The sequence below is a fragment of the Lissotriton helveticus genome, chromosome 6, assembly GCF_964261635.1.
Source record: "Lissotriton helveticus chromosome 6, aLisHel1.1, whole genome shotgun sequence".
In the NCBI taxonomy this organism is placed as follows: Eukaryota; Metazoa; Chordata; class Amphibia; order Caudata; family Salamandridae; genus Lissotriton; species Lissotriton helveticus.
The window spans coordinates 1,363,681,151-1,363,695,528 of NC_136067.1; the positions used below are offsets into that span (position 1 = coordinate 1,363,681,151).

At 45.0% G+C, this 14,378-nt stretch overlaps 1 protein-coding gene across 11 annotated transcripts in view; it reads right to left on the reverse strand.

Moving 5' to 3' along the window:
• LOC144763479 (E3 ubiquitin-protein ligase PHF7-like) overlaps positions 1-14,378 on the reverse strand; it is a 1,848,469-nt gene that overhangs the window by 1,431,316 nt on the left and 402,775 nt on the right. Inside the window, exon 1 of one of the 11 annotated variants that reach the window (XM_078649101.1) lies at positions 9,384-9,471. The exons of 5 other annotated variants lie outside the window; for them this stretch is intronic. The gene's annotated coding sequence lies outside the window, so the exon portion shown is untranslated. 5 more of the 11 variants (XM_078649107.1, XM_078649106.1, XM_078649104.1 and 2 more) reach the window with 5 other exon arrangements.

A 14,378-nucleotide genomic window follows, 5' to 3' on the forward strand; every position in this document is an offset into this window, starting at 1 on the left:
AACAAGTGCTTGCACATGTGAAGAGCAGCTGTTAAAAAGAAATAAAAAGTCCCTAACCAGAAAGTAAAAAAGCGGAAGCAGAAAAGTCCTTTGGCAATTCTCCAGAGCCCACAAAGTGCATTCAAATCATCATGCAGCGCAAGCGCTGTAGGCATGACCTAAAAATGGTGAATGGTCCTAAACAGGTATACATCTTAGTCCATTTATTATTTGCTTTATACATGGCTGACTTGACAGACTTCCTAAATCACACAAATGCATTACCTTCAAAGAATCAAAAAGGATAACTCACCTAGCATATGCTGCCGACCTAGTTATTATGTGAGTGAACACGATCTGCCTTCAAAGACAACTGAACTGACTACATCACTATAATATTTACAAATGTCTTCAGATTAATTTAGCTATGACTGTAATAATCCCTATTAGTTTATCTCAACCTAGTTTTAAGTGGAGAATTAATTTTCTCACCATTGAACTATCCACACTGCTTACTATCCACACTAGGAGGTAATAATTAACAATAAATTAAGTTGGAGATGCTCGTTTTGATCACCATAGCACTTTCAAAATTATTGCAGCACCTACATGCTTTCTTGAGATCTGTTTTTTCAAACCGGAGTATTTCTTCAGCCATTTAGTCTGCCATCTTAGCTAAGCGACCATTGCACTTTCCCTGATGTAGTGCAGTAACATGAGCAGAAAGAGGTATTCAAGGATGGGACGGTGTTTAGTGGGCACTTGCTATGACTGGATTTTAGCACAATACTTAATGAATTTGTGTTGTTTAACAGTAAGGTTTACAGAGGGATTACTTGTGGCCTATGATTTGAGCTTGCTACACTAGTTTTTAAACCTTTTAACTCTGGGTTTGTAGTTGAGGCACTATGAACTTTTTTTTTGTGTTCAAAACTTTTTATTGATTGTTTCCAGAGAACAAAAAAGAACATACAGTAAGGACATAAGCGACGTTGATGGATAACAGCAGAAGGAGGAGCCATTACAGAACAGAAAAAAGAGCACAAAATCTGCATGGGCGATTTCAATCAAGCAGGGTAAAAAAGGAATGAGTATAAAGGTATACAAAAAAATACGAAGGTGATAATCAGTGTATCGTTGAACATAAACATCATATATGAAGCATCGACACAAGGCGAGTGACCCACAGGTGGACCCGAGCCGAAGGTAACTGGGTCAGCTGGATTAGTGTAAAGGGAGCAAGTGCATGTATACATGACAGGCCCAGAAGCTGGAGTGTGAGATTGTATGGGCCCGGGGTTAAGGGAGTATGGTGAGTTCAGGGAGGTTTCTGTGTACTGAAGTAATTGTCAAGCGAGACCCACAATTGTCTATGAGAAGGGCGCCATGGGGTGTTTTGGAGTGAGATGTTGTCAGCATCTCTCAGATTGGTTACCCAATTTATCCAGCCAGTGTCCAGAAGGCTTTATGGAGAAGCCAAAACTTCGTCTGGGAGAGTGTAGGGCTTATTTTGTGTCTCAAGGTCGACTCCCAGGTTTTGAACCAATCCAAATCTGAAATACGAAGTGATGAGTGCGCTTCCCAGAACTGAATTAGGTCTTTATTAAGATTAGAGTGTTGTGGCCGCAGAAGTTTGTAGAGTCTGGAGACCTGATGGCCTAGTTTGTTGAAATTGGCAAGAAAGTTTGGGAGAGAGGGAAACTTTGTGAATAGTTTTGCTTTGGTGATCGCTGTCTTAATGTTCAAGAAATAGTAAAACTCCACGCGGTCGAGGTTATATTTGGCTTGAAGTTCATTAAAAGAGAGGAGGTAAGAGTCTCTAAATAGTTGATGCGGGAAGAATATACCCTTGCTGATCCATTGCTCATTGTGTAGTGGCTTACCTTTGTAGAGTATAGAGAGGTTGCACCATAGAGACTCCCAATCAGAGCGTCTTATGCTAATGTTCAAGAGTTTATCGATTTTCAGCAAGGCAAGTCTCGTGTTTTTAAAGATAGACCTCGAACAGAAGCCCGTATTCGTTTTAGCAGTGAGGATGGTGGCTGGTGCCAGGTTTCTAAAAAGGGCTTTTTCTACAGCGAGCCAGACAGGAGTGTAGTCATTGGGAGGTGATAACCAATATGAACCTTGTTTGGCGAGGAAGGCTGTCTGATATACTTTGAAATCCGCTAGGTCGACCCCTCCGAGGGATTTATCGAGACGTAACTTTTTTATGCTGATCCTAGCCTTTTTCCTTTTCCAGAGGAACTTAGAGAGGATATTATCTAGTTTATGGTGGAAGTCTTGGGATAAGGTAAGGGGGAGCATTGTAATAAGGTAATTAACTAGGGGGGAGATCATCATCTTGATGGTCTCAACTCTACCTCACCAAGTTATAAATCGGGGGGACCAGCCATCAAGTTGTGTTTTAATTGTATTCAGTGTGATGGATTCATTATGATGTAGGGTTTCGAGGAGGGAGCTGCCAAATTAATACCCAAATATTTAATGAAGCTGGTCTGCTATGTGAGACCCGAGCTTCCGAGCATGTCTTTGGTGCCATGTATATTTAGGGGCTTGACCTCAGATTTGTCCCGATTTAATTTGTAACCGGAATGTGTAGAGTATTTCTCAATGGACGACATAAGGGCTCCGATAGAGGTCTCTGGGTCTTCCTGACTACTAAAATATCGTCTGCGTAGGCCGCTAGTTTCACCTGTGTGTCCTCGAAATTTACTCCCGCTATGTCTTTATTTAGCTTATCGTCAACTATTAGTGGTTCAAGGGCCAGGAAAAACAGGGCTGGCGAGAGGGGGCAACCTTGTCTGGTGCCTTGTTCTAACCGAAATGGGTTGGAGAGGGTGCCATTGATTGAGATTCGGGAGGTTGTAGAGGAATATAGTGCCATAACCATATTAATGTAAGAGTTCCCCAGATTAAAGGCTCTCATGGAGTGCTGTAGGAAAGACCAATAAACTCTGTTGAACGCTTTTTCTGTGTCCAGGGTGATGGCGACTAAGGGGGCGGACGTTGTTTTGGCTTTCTCAAGTATGTGGCACAGTAAGCGAGTGTTATCGTTGGACAATCGGTATTTTAGGAAGCCCACTTGAGAATTGCTGATTAACTTGGGAGGACGGCGTTAAGTCTGCTAGCCAGAATCTTCACGTACATTTTGCAGTCCCGATTTATGAGGGAGATAGGCCGATAATTTTTTGTTAGGAGGGGGTCTTTACCTTCCTTCGGGATAACAATTTTAGTGGCTTCACCCATTGTATCAGAGACACTGCCTAAGGTAGCAATCAAATTGAATAAATTTAGAAGTATGGGGGCGACTGGTTTATGGAATGCTTTGTAGAAGCCTGCTGAAAACCCATCTGGGCCCGGGGCTTTATTGCTTTTGAGGGATTTAATAGCGCCAGATATTTCCTTGTCTGTGATGGGGGATCCTAGTGTGGCGCTATCATCGTCAGAGAGCTTGGGGAGTTTCAACTCGTTCAGGTATTTAGTACAAGCGTCCGGCTTGAACAATATTTTGTTTTTTTAGAGGTCCTCATAAAAGGCCTGAAAGGAGGCTAGAATTTTGTCTTGCTTGGTGTGAGTGTTATTAGCGGAGTCTTTAAACAAAGTTATTGTTAGTAGTTTTTGTCTGTGTTTGAGGTAGGACGCAAGCAGCTTGCCTACTTTATTCCCCTCACATAATTTCATGGCCTTGAATCTATTGATCCATACACCGGCACGCCTGCTAACGATAGCGTTATATTCGTATTTCTTTTTGATTAGTTGGTGTAGAACTGGCTTGTTATCTAGATTAGATGAGTGGGCAGTTTCTAGGGCCTTGATGTCTTTCTCAAGAGTGATGAGTTCTGCGTTTAATTTTTTATTAGTCTTTGCTCTAATGCCAATAATCCCTCCCCTTATTGTGGCTTTTAGGGCGTCCCAAATGGTGGAGATTTTCGCTTCTGGGGTATCGTTCAGTGTGATATAGTCCCTGATAGCGTTTTCTATTTGACTCATTCCTTCAGGGTCCGAAAGTATTTCCTCATTGAAATGCCAGTGTTTTGGGGGTAAAATAGAGTGAGAGCCCGCAAGTTTATTACTAATACAAGAATGGTCGGAGACTAGCTTAGGCGCAATGTCTGATTCTTCTAAGAGGTGCGTCAAAAATTGGATATTAGAATATAGTCAATTCTGGAATAAGAGTTGTGTGGAGCTGAGTAAAATGTATAGTCCCCTCCATCAGGGTGTTGGGAGGCACCATGAATCCTGAAGGAGAAACTTGGTGCACAAACGCGAGAGTGCCTCGTGAGAGCGGGAAGACTGGAATGAGCATTTGGATTGTCGGTCCAGTAAGGGGTCTAATGGGAGGTTAAAGTCACCGCCTACAATTAAAAGTTTGTCCTGTGGAATATTTTCTATGGCTAGAGAGACGGATTCCCAAAAGTCTGGGTCGTCAGAGTTAGGACCATAAATATTTACCACATGTGTGGGGTCTTCGTCTCTCATCAGGTGGGTAATTAGTAATATACCATCTGAGCCATGAGTGTGTGAAGTGATGGAAAGGTTCGAATTCTTAGAGACTAGAGTGAGCAATCCTCTCTTCTTGTGAACAGCCGAGGAGCATAACGTGTGGGAAATCCAGTTGAGGTTTATAAAGCTTACATCCTCCTCTGAGAGCTTTGTCTCTTGGAGTAGTATAATATCGCCTTTTGATTTAGAGAGGTAGTCAAAGACCTTGCGCCGTTTTACTGGGTGGTTGAGGCCCTTGACGTTCAGAGAGACAACAGTGAGGTTTCCTAGAAGGGATTTGGGTTTAGCCATCTAGAGCGTGGTGGTCGCTGGTGGGGTGGAAGACATTTGATTTTGCAGTTATGCGATTGCTGAACTGGGTTGTCACGAACTGGGTGCCAAACACGGTAAGGTGTGTGAGTGGTAATTGTGGGGTATGTGGGTTCTCTATGAGAAGGCAACTGTGGGGTCTAGATCGAGACCTGTGGTAAGCGCACGTCTTGTGTGGTTTTGCCGAAGAGACATTTTCACTAAAATAAAGGTCATAAAAGACAGAACAAAGGGAAACAATCAGTATACTTTTCAACCCTAGCCCCCAACCCCACCCTCCTCCCCTCCTTCCCCATCCCCTCCTTCCCCATCCCCTCCCTCCCTTCCATCCCTCCCCCACCCACCCAAAGGAATCGAACTTAGGAGCTGCGACGGCAGTACCGTCTGGGGGCAGCGCAGAGATATTGAATGTAACGCATTACATATATCAGGAGAAACAAGGTTGATAGCTGCACTCCATTAGTGGTGCGGAGCATATTAGAGCACATAGCCAATAACAAGGTCAAGAACAAGCAAATTCTTAGATTAAAGGTAGTGGGTATGAACTTTGCAATGGTGCAGATAGGCGAGAGTTACATATCCTACGAGTAACAGGGCCTAAAAAGGTAACTTCCAATCAGACCTTAGGACCTCTAATCGATTATTATGAATTGTCCACAAGGGTGGGCAAAATGTGGCCCACTGACAACATATTAAGGACACAATTGTTAACTTGTAAATAGTGTAACTATTGATAATCTACAATAGAAGCAAACAGGTGCAAAACTCTGTGGTTGGACAAGCGATAAACTGTTGATAAGACAAGTCTATACTATTAAAGTGGGGACACAAAGTCAGTAGAGACGGCAAGGTTGATCAACAGTATACAACAATACCAGTGATTGTAAACAAGTATGTGTCAGGAGGCTGCTCAACTGCAGCAAGAACCACACAGGAGCAGAATGCCGCTAAGTCCCAGTGCCCCTCTCAGAACCCCTCAACAGGTAAGTAATATACTCCTTGCAAGTAAGTACTAAGGGGGGAAAAGGGGATTGGGATAGAGAAGAGACAGCTCAAAAACTCTGCCTGTTTGCGTCTTCGCTCTTCTTCTTCTTCTTCAGATTATTCAGGCTAGAGAACAAATGTTAATATAACCTTTTCTGCTTGCATGAAAATTACTTTCTTTAAACACATGAATAACTTATCTTACCAGAAAGTATGAGAGGCTGTTACTCTCGGGGATCTAAATTTCCATTTTGATGACCCTACCAATACTGAAGCTCTGGAGATCCGTAATGAGTTGGCAGCGTTGCAAATGACTCTTAAATCAGAACTCCCCACCCATGGTCGCAGCCACTTATTAGATCCAATCTTCTCCAATTGGGAGTTGTTGGCCGTAGATCCCCCAGTGCCTGTGGTGTGGTCGGATCATTATCAGATTCCTTTCCAGATAGAGGCACAGAGGGGGAGAGTAGATAAGACGGATGACACAACTAGACGCAGGAAATGGGTAGGTTTCTCCAGAGATAAATTTGATGATCTTCTTGGACAGGGTGGACCCCCAGAGGGTCTAGAGATTGAGGTTGCCTGTGAAGCGCTTGGCAGCCACATCTCACAAGCGCTGGACCACACAGCCCCCTGGACCAAAAACAGACCCTGGAGGCAAACTAAATCTGCACCATGCTTTGGACCCGAGCTTGTTAAGGAAAAGGTGGCATGTAAACGTCTTGAAAGGCGCCGGAGGAAAGGTTTCTCTGTGGTCGACAGGGTGGATTATAAAATCAAGCTCAAGGGCTACCATGCTCTGATTAGGAAATATCGGACCTTCTACTATAAGGACAGAATAGAGGGAGCTGATAACTCAGCTAAGGAATTGTTTGCTGTGTTTAAGGAAGTATCCTCTCTGTCCAGTTCCGACGCACCTCTGAAAGACTCAGTGGAATCCTGTGATCGGGTGGCACAGTTCTTTGCGGACAAAGTGGGGAAAATCTATTCCTCGTTTCCGGCGGAGGCGAGAACAGAGGGCATGTCAGAAGAGACCAATGCAAAATCTAATGGAACTAAGCTACTGGTATCCTTTAGTACTCCCCAGCAGGATATCCTAATTGACATAGCATCTAAAATTTAATCGGGTTCCCCCAATGACCCGGCGCCCGCGAGAATACTCAGGGAAAGCATAAAACTCTGGAACCCCACATACGCCATCTGTTAGATCTTTCATTTGGGTCTGGGAGTGTTCCGTCAGCATGGAAAGAGGCGGTGGTACTCCCGCTCAAGAAAAAAACCTAACATCAGCGTGGAGCAGTTATACAATTTGCGTCCAATCTCTCTTCTCCCCTATTTCTCTAAAATTGCAGAGAAAGTTGTTAACATGCAACTGACAGAACACATCGAAACATGTAAACTACTCCACCCAACCCAATCAGGCTTTCGGGCGTCATACTCGACTGAATCTGCCCTACTCCTTTCAACAGAAACCATACGCAAACTGGTGGATGAAGGCTAGACAACAGCGCTTTTCTTTTTAGACTTAAGCGCTGCTTTCGACACTGTAGCTCATCACATCTTGCTGCAGTGTCTAAAAAAAGGAGGAGTGGGAGGCAAATCTCTGGAGTGGCTGGAATCGTTCCTCCAGAATCGCAGCTCCAAAGTAGCCCAGGGACCCCATCGGTCAGAGAGTATTAGGCGGAATCAGGGTGTGCCCCAAGGGTCTAGCTTGAGCCCCACCCTTTTTAATCTCTACCTAACACCGATAGCCGATATTACTGAAAGGTTTGGGGTGCAAGTAGTAACTTACGCTGATGACACCCAACTTGTGGTGTCTCTCGCCCAGTCAGATGTGGCAGCAGCCAATAACTTCTCGATGTGCTTACAAGCTATAGCGGCCTGAATGGCCAATAACTGCCTGAAATTAAACGGAAGCAAGACAGAGGTGCTGGTGGTGGGGAACGCACCATCGGTGTGGACATCGGCATGGTGGCCGCAGGTACTGGGGCCTCTACCCTCTCCCAGCGAACAAGTCAGGAATTTGGGTATCTGGCTAGATAGCAAAATCGATTTCGAACACCATACCAGACGTGTGGCAGGACAATGCTTTGGTATCCTGAGAAATATGAGGAAAACACTTGATCTACTCCCCACTTCGGCCAGGAAAACCCTGGTCCATGCTCTTATTACATCTAGGCTGGACTATGGGAACATCCTGTACCTGGGAGTCAATGCCAGATGTATCACTCGGCTTCAGCGTATACAAAATGCGGCTGCCCGTATGATCTTGATGCTGCCCAAAAGAGTGTCATCTAAGAAAGCCCTTGAATCACTTCACTGGCTGCCTATCAAAGAACGGGTGCTCTATAAAACCCTGCTGATTAGTCACCGCATCATGCAGGGGAAGGGGCCATCCTACCTTTTGGACCTGTTGAGCCCGTATATCCCTGGGCACCAGCTGAGATCTTCCGGGACAGGGCTGATTAAGGTTCCTAAGTTTAGAAGAGTGCGGATGGGTGGGCGCTCCTTCCGAGTTCAAGCCTCTCAACACTGGAACAGACTCCCACCCGGAATGCGATCAGAGACTTCGGAACGCATTTTCCGGAAACAACTTAAAACCTACCTCTTCCCTCGGGTTGGAGAGTGAGGAGGTTTGCATCTGAGGAGCTGGGGGGAAGACGTGCATGACTGACTGTTAGCCACATTACAGCGCGGGGACACACTGGCCTCAGTGTAACCAGGCGCTCTATACATTTTTTTATTATTATTATTATTATTATAAGTAGTTTTGGGCTTGCCTCTCTTCTTACTTCTCTTATAGATGTGTATTTTCACTTAAAAGCCTTCACTAAGTCTCTTGTTCTTTTTCTTTACAGGCCCTTCGACTTCCTTCTCTGTTCTATCTTCTATGAGAGAAAACAAGGTAAGTGTATATTCTTCTTTAACTTCTTCCTGTAAATGTCCTGGGAATTCTCTCCTTAATGTACTCACTCAACAAGTAGACTTGTAGACTTTTAAGTGGGGGTCTGATATGATGAGATGAGTCTTTAGTTCCTTTCCATAAACCAACTCTCCTAGCCTAAGTTATTAGGTTCTTGTTAGGTAGGAAAAGAGCGCTGATTTTATACTCTCTTGTGGGGTTTTAATTCGAATGAGAGAGAGAGATAAGCTTTCTCATATTTATTAAATGATTAAACTATTGGCTACACGCAGCCAATGCTCCAGTTTATTCATGCAGCTTAACAGGAAATAAACAGAACCCTGGAAACATGTACCGCGTTTATTCCTTTCATTAATTCGAACAGCACGGAGAATAAATGTGCTCGAATAAGACTTTCTTCTAATATTAGCTTCTGCAACTTGCACAGTTTATTCTTTCTGACACAACGTGTGGAAAGGTCACGCCCGTGTCAGCTCAACTCTGAAATGTTTTACAAAGATTAATTCTTAGGAGCAAGGCATTCTTTAATGTTTTAGATGAACATTACTCTAAAAGTTCGACTTTTATTTTCTCCTCATTAACGCTAAGGTTTTCTCTACAAGGGAAATTATAAACCAGTCTTTGGACTTCAGAAATACTTTTAATTCAGCACTAATCTTATTTTTAGAACCATGACTATTACCGACGAAGCTAAAACCCGGATATTTCGAGTCTACCCTGACTAACTTCCACGACGCTCCATTTTCAGATGCTCTCCTAGTAGATTCTTTGGTGAAGTGCGCAGTAGAATGTTGGAGCACACCTCACTAGGCTGTGATTGTTTTAGAAGACTAGACTGCTAAACAGCAGTAAGCTGTTGCAGTGACAGAATGCTGGCAGCCATGTTGGAGTTTCTGCGGTGCCAACTAGCACTCCAACTTAAAGGATAAAGTACTCTTTGGGTTTGGAATGGGAGGGTAGAATCCACGAGGAGGTATGAGGAGGAAACCTCCCGTGATTCCTCACAGTATGTCAGGCGATGGCAGAGTCTTGGGTCTCCGTTTTCCTCTTGTTGGTGGAGCCACTTGACAAGTCCGTGCACTGTGTTGGAGAGTCTTCCAGGTGTTGTGCAAGGTCGTGAGGGTTTGAGAAGAGGAGAGGTCTGCCATTTTCAATAATCCTAAATTTTGATGGGCCAGCAAAGGAGAATTGTATACTTTTCGCTTTCAGCTTATCTCTCAGGAGAAGGAAACCTTTCCTTATTTCAACAGTTTCTTTAGAGTAATCGTGGGAAAATATTATACGATGACCTTCCCAAGAGACGTGGTGGTTTTTCCTTGCGAACTGCAGAAAGGTCTCAACATGCTGATATCGAAGTGGTTTGCAGATCAGGGGGCGAGGGCCTTTTTTTCCTTGGACGTTGAATGTCGGTATTCTGTGCGCTCTGTCTAGTTCTAGGCCGTGTTCGAATGTGTTCCCCGTTATCATTGGTATCCAAGCTTCGAGGAAAGACGCACATGACCCTGCATCCTTCTCTGAGTTCTCCGGAACACCAAAGATGCGAATGTTCCCTCTCCTATTACGATCTTCCAGTTCGGCGCTTTGTCTTCTAAGGTTGTCTGTTGCAGATTGGAGATGCTTTATTATCTTTGATGTTTGAGAAGTCTTGTCTTCTACGTCACCTAGGCGTTGTTCTGCTTCGTTGATACTTTTATTCATAGCGCTCATATCCGCCCTAATTGCCGTGTGCTCGAGCTGCATGGTGTCGGTATTGCTCTTGGTAGATTTAGCTAAGTCATCGGCTTCAGCAAGTTTCTTTAGAATCATGTCCACAGTGGCAGTTAAGTCCGATCTGGCCTTGATGGGGTACTCCGACGGTGATGGTTCCGGGCGCACCTTCTTATTGTTGGACTTGCTACCTCTATCAGCCATTTTCAAGACAAGTTGAGGGATTTGCAAAGAAGAATCGTTGAGAAGCATTGACGTGAGATGGGTTCACCTGCAGGTCGCAGACAGGACACCTGTCTGTAGATTGTCATCGGTTAGCAAAAAACGATGATGGTTGAAGAGATTGTGAGACGTCAGCAGTGGCAAGATCCGAGCAGTGAGGTTGATTGTTGGCAGTCAGACGCAGCCAGGTAGGTTGAAGCAGAGTGCACGTTTGAGTGAGGGCAAGAAATCCACACCACCTCTAAAAACAGGAATATTGATTGAGCAAGATGAGGTAGGAGGCGGATGTGGGATCGCTTCAGGATGCCGCTTCAGAGAGCTGTTGTTATGTTTTGTAGCACAGAATGATGTAATGATTTTTAATCACACAGTAAAGGCAAATTGGTAAGTGAAGAGATGACACACTGCCTCAGTTCGATGACACACTGCCTCAGGTGCCTCAGTCCTCATTGTGTCAGAGGATAGTTGTGTGATAAGTGTGTGGCTCCTTGGTTATTGAGAGATTAGAGCCTCTCTTGTTTGGTAATTGTTCCTCTCTTACTTGGAGTTAAAATTAAAGCCCAGTATTATGAAGACGGCATTGCTGGGGCAGAAAAACGATTCCGGAGAGCCTCTCTTGTTGGTAATTGTGCCTCTCCTATTTGGAGTTAGGATCAAGCACAGTTAATGTTAAGGCGGCACTGCTGGGGCAGAAAAACGATTCAGGAGAGACACATCTCGCCACAACCCGCCATTTTGAGCCCGTGAGGATCGGTAATGCGCCGTGCCACGACTAGCGATCGGATGACACAGATGAGAGCCCCGACCACAGTGTTAGCAAGGTCAAGAGGAGAAGCGTTGGTGGATAATTGGCCGAAGAGTGATGGCGCTAGAGAGGTATTTCAAGCAGAGGAAGGCTCGACTAGCGACATGCCGCCATTTTGGGAGCTCCGGTTGTGGTGACTCGGACAATTGCCCTTGGTCGAATGAAGTTACGCGAGTCTCTTACGCTGGTTTTGGGAATCGCTGTAGCAAAGTTCTAAGAGGCGCAGATCAGGGTGTGGTATGGGTTGTAGGCGAGCATTACAATGACACGCTGTAAATAGATCGGTGCTGTGAAGAGATGGCCGCCATGATGAGGTCAGGCATGCAAAGTGAGGGCGCTGAATCCATGCCACAAGTCGTTGTTGGAATTAGAAAGGCACCCACTTCTGCAGCGCCGAGGTATGGCAGAAAAGCGCTACCATCTCGAGTGGAAATGAGCCAGCAGAGTCGGGGATAAGCGCTGGGCTAAGGTGGTCTTGACGAGTGTCACGCCGCCATCTTAGGGTCACATCCCCCGGGAGTAGGAGCCGGAAAGTGTCACCGCAAATAACTCTTCCGGGGGTGAATCAGCCTGAAATTGCAGCGACTTATAGGGCAGCCTGGTAGAGTAGGTGAAGCCCGGTGTTCCGGTGGCAAATGCTGGACTCTATCTCCTGGGAACGGACATAATCGCCCCTCTGCCTGCCGAGCGACGCGCTTAGGCAGCCATCGTCGCTGCCGTCCAAGCCACGCCCCCGAGGCACTATGAACTTTTTGATTGCCAAAGAACTTTGGAAATTATTACAGTGCCTACTCCCAAGTCTGGGCTTTCTTTTCTCAATCAAGCCCTGTCTTTTTAAATGGAGTCTTTCTTCACCCATTTATGACATCTTAGTTAGGTAACCTTCATACTTTCTCTGTTGTAGTACAGGAAGTAACATGACCAGCAAGAGGTCTTTAGGAGTCGGATTGGTACATGAAGGTAAGTCTGTCAGCGCCCATCCTTATCTTGACAGAGCCTAGGGCCATACATGCTGACAGTGTGCCTTCTAAGGTTAGTAAAGAACTACTTCTATCACACTATGCTCCTCCCTATTGCAGCCCTCCCTTGCCCGATCTTCAAGAAATCCTCACAATTTTTCCGTCGGGCATAAACAAGATCACCCCAGCCACATTAAAGGACTCTTATGAGGTCTTTGAAGCTGACTCTTGTAGGCCAAGAGTTAAAATGTTCATTGTTCAATGCTAAAACCTTGGTTAGGCATTGTCTTGAAATATATGAAATTATTCTGAAAGACAATCTAGACTTCCTTGCCCATAATGCCACCTCAGATTAGACCCAGCAATATGCAGATCACCCTTGCTCCAGCGCCAGTAAGAATACTCCAGCCAGAACTATCAGGCCAGGTCCTCTCTGACTGGGAGCACAAGTAACCCCCAGACAGGTTTCACCCTAGCTGCAGCTCAATCAGTCAGGTGCAGCTTGGTTCCACTGGAAAAGCGAGAACAGGACGAAGGTGTGGGCATATTCTTTGCACTTAGGCGTTGTCTTGAACTACATAAACAAAAGTGAATCAATCTCAGTCACTGGTAATTACTGGGGCTGCATGCAAGTCCATTGTTGTTGTTTTGGCCACAAATACCACCTCAAATCAGCCCCAGCCATATGCAAATTATCCTTGATCCTGTTCCAGTAGGAGCAGTCCAGCCCGAAATGTCAATCCAGGTCGTCTCTGAACCGGAACACAAGCAAACTAAGACTGGTTTACTTCTAACTGGGGCTCATAGACCAGTGCGTCTTGATTCTAGAGGCAAAGTTAGCACAGGATCCGTTTCTGGGCACACCCGTCACACTTAGGGCGTTGCACTGAAGTACACATAAATGTGGCAGATGGGATAGCCTTTGCCACTGGTAAATACTCGGGTCGCAACCCAGTCCATCATTTTGTTGCTCACAGTGCCACCTCAGATTGGATCCAGCCATATCCAAATTAGCCTTTATCCTGTTCCTATAGCAACAGTCAAGCCTAAACTGACAAGACAGGTCCTCTCTGAACTAGAACACAAGCTACCTAAGACCAATTTCACCCGCACTGGGACTCATCAGTCAGGTGCAGCTTGGTTCCAGTGCCAAAGTGAGCACAGGACCCAGGTTTGGGAATACCCCTTGCACTTAAAGTGTTGGCCTGAAGAACACAAAAAAGTGATGTATAGGATATTTGAATTATTCTCTGCCACTGGTAATGCCTTGGGCTGCATCCCAGTCCATCCTTTATTTGTCTACAATGCCACCTCAGATTAGACCAATTCATATGCAAATCAGCCTTGATCCTCCCCCAATAACAACAAGCTACATCTGACTGAAGAGCCCCAACTAGTGTGAAACTGGTCTTGGCTTACTTGTGTTACGGATCAGAGAAGACCTGGCTTGACAGTTTGGGCTGATGGAGCAAGACCAAGACTGATCTGCATATATGGCTCGGCATAATATAAGGTGGCATGGTGGCTAAAAGAAGACTGGTTGGAATGCTACCCAAAGCGATTGCCAGTGAATAAACAAATTGCAAGCATTACTTCTATCACCTTTTGTGTGTTGGATATAATCTTTAGTCCTCTCTCCTTCACCCTTTTTAATAACGTTATACCTATTTTCTAGTCAGATCACAAGCTTATTCTTTTTTTACATATACTTCAAGGATACAGTATTGTTTATTCGAACATCATGGTCTAGTACACTGTCGACCATGGGCCAAATTGAACATGGAGTTCTGGGACAGCACTCTGGACAATTCAAACCCTTTACTATCTAACACAGATCCATCATCCAATTCCAGATGATCAATTGATGGGTAACCTCATTCTAGGATACTTCTATTCCTTTCAAGCATACATCCCTCAAATGAAGTCACCAGCAGTCCTATTGTATACAGAGGTTCTTATGTCAACCAAGCAGGCCTGTAAAAAA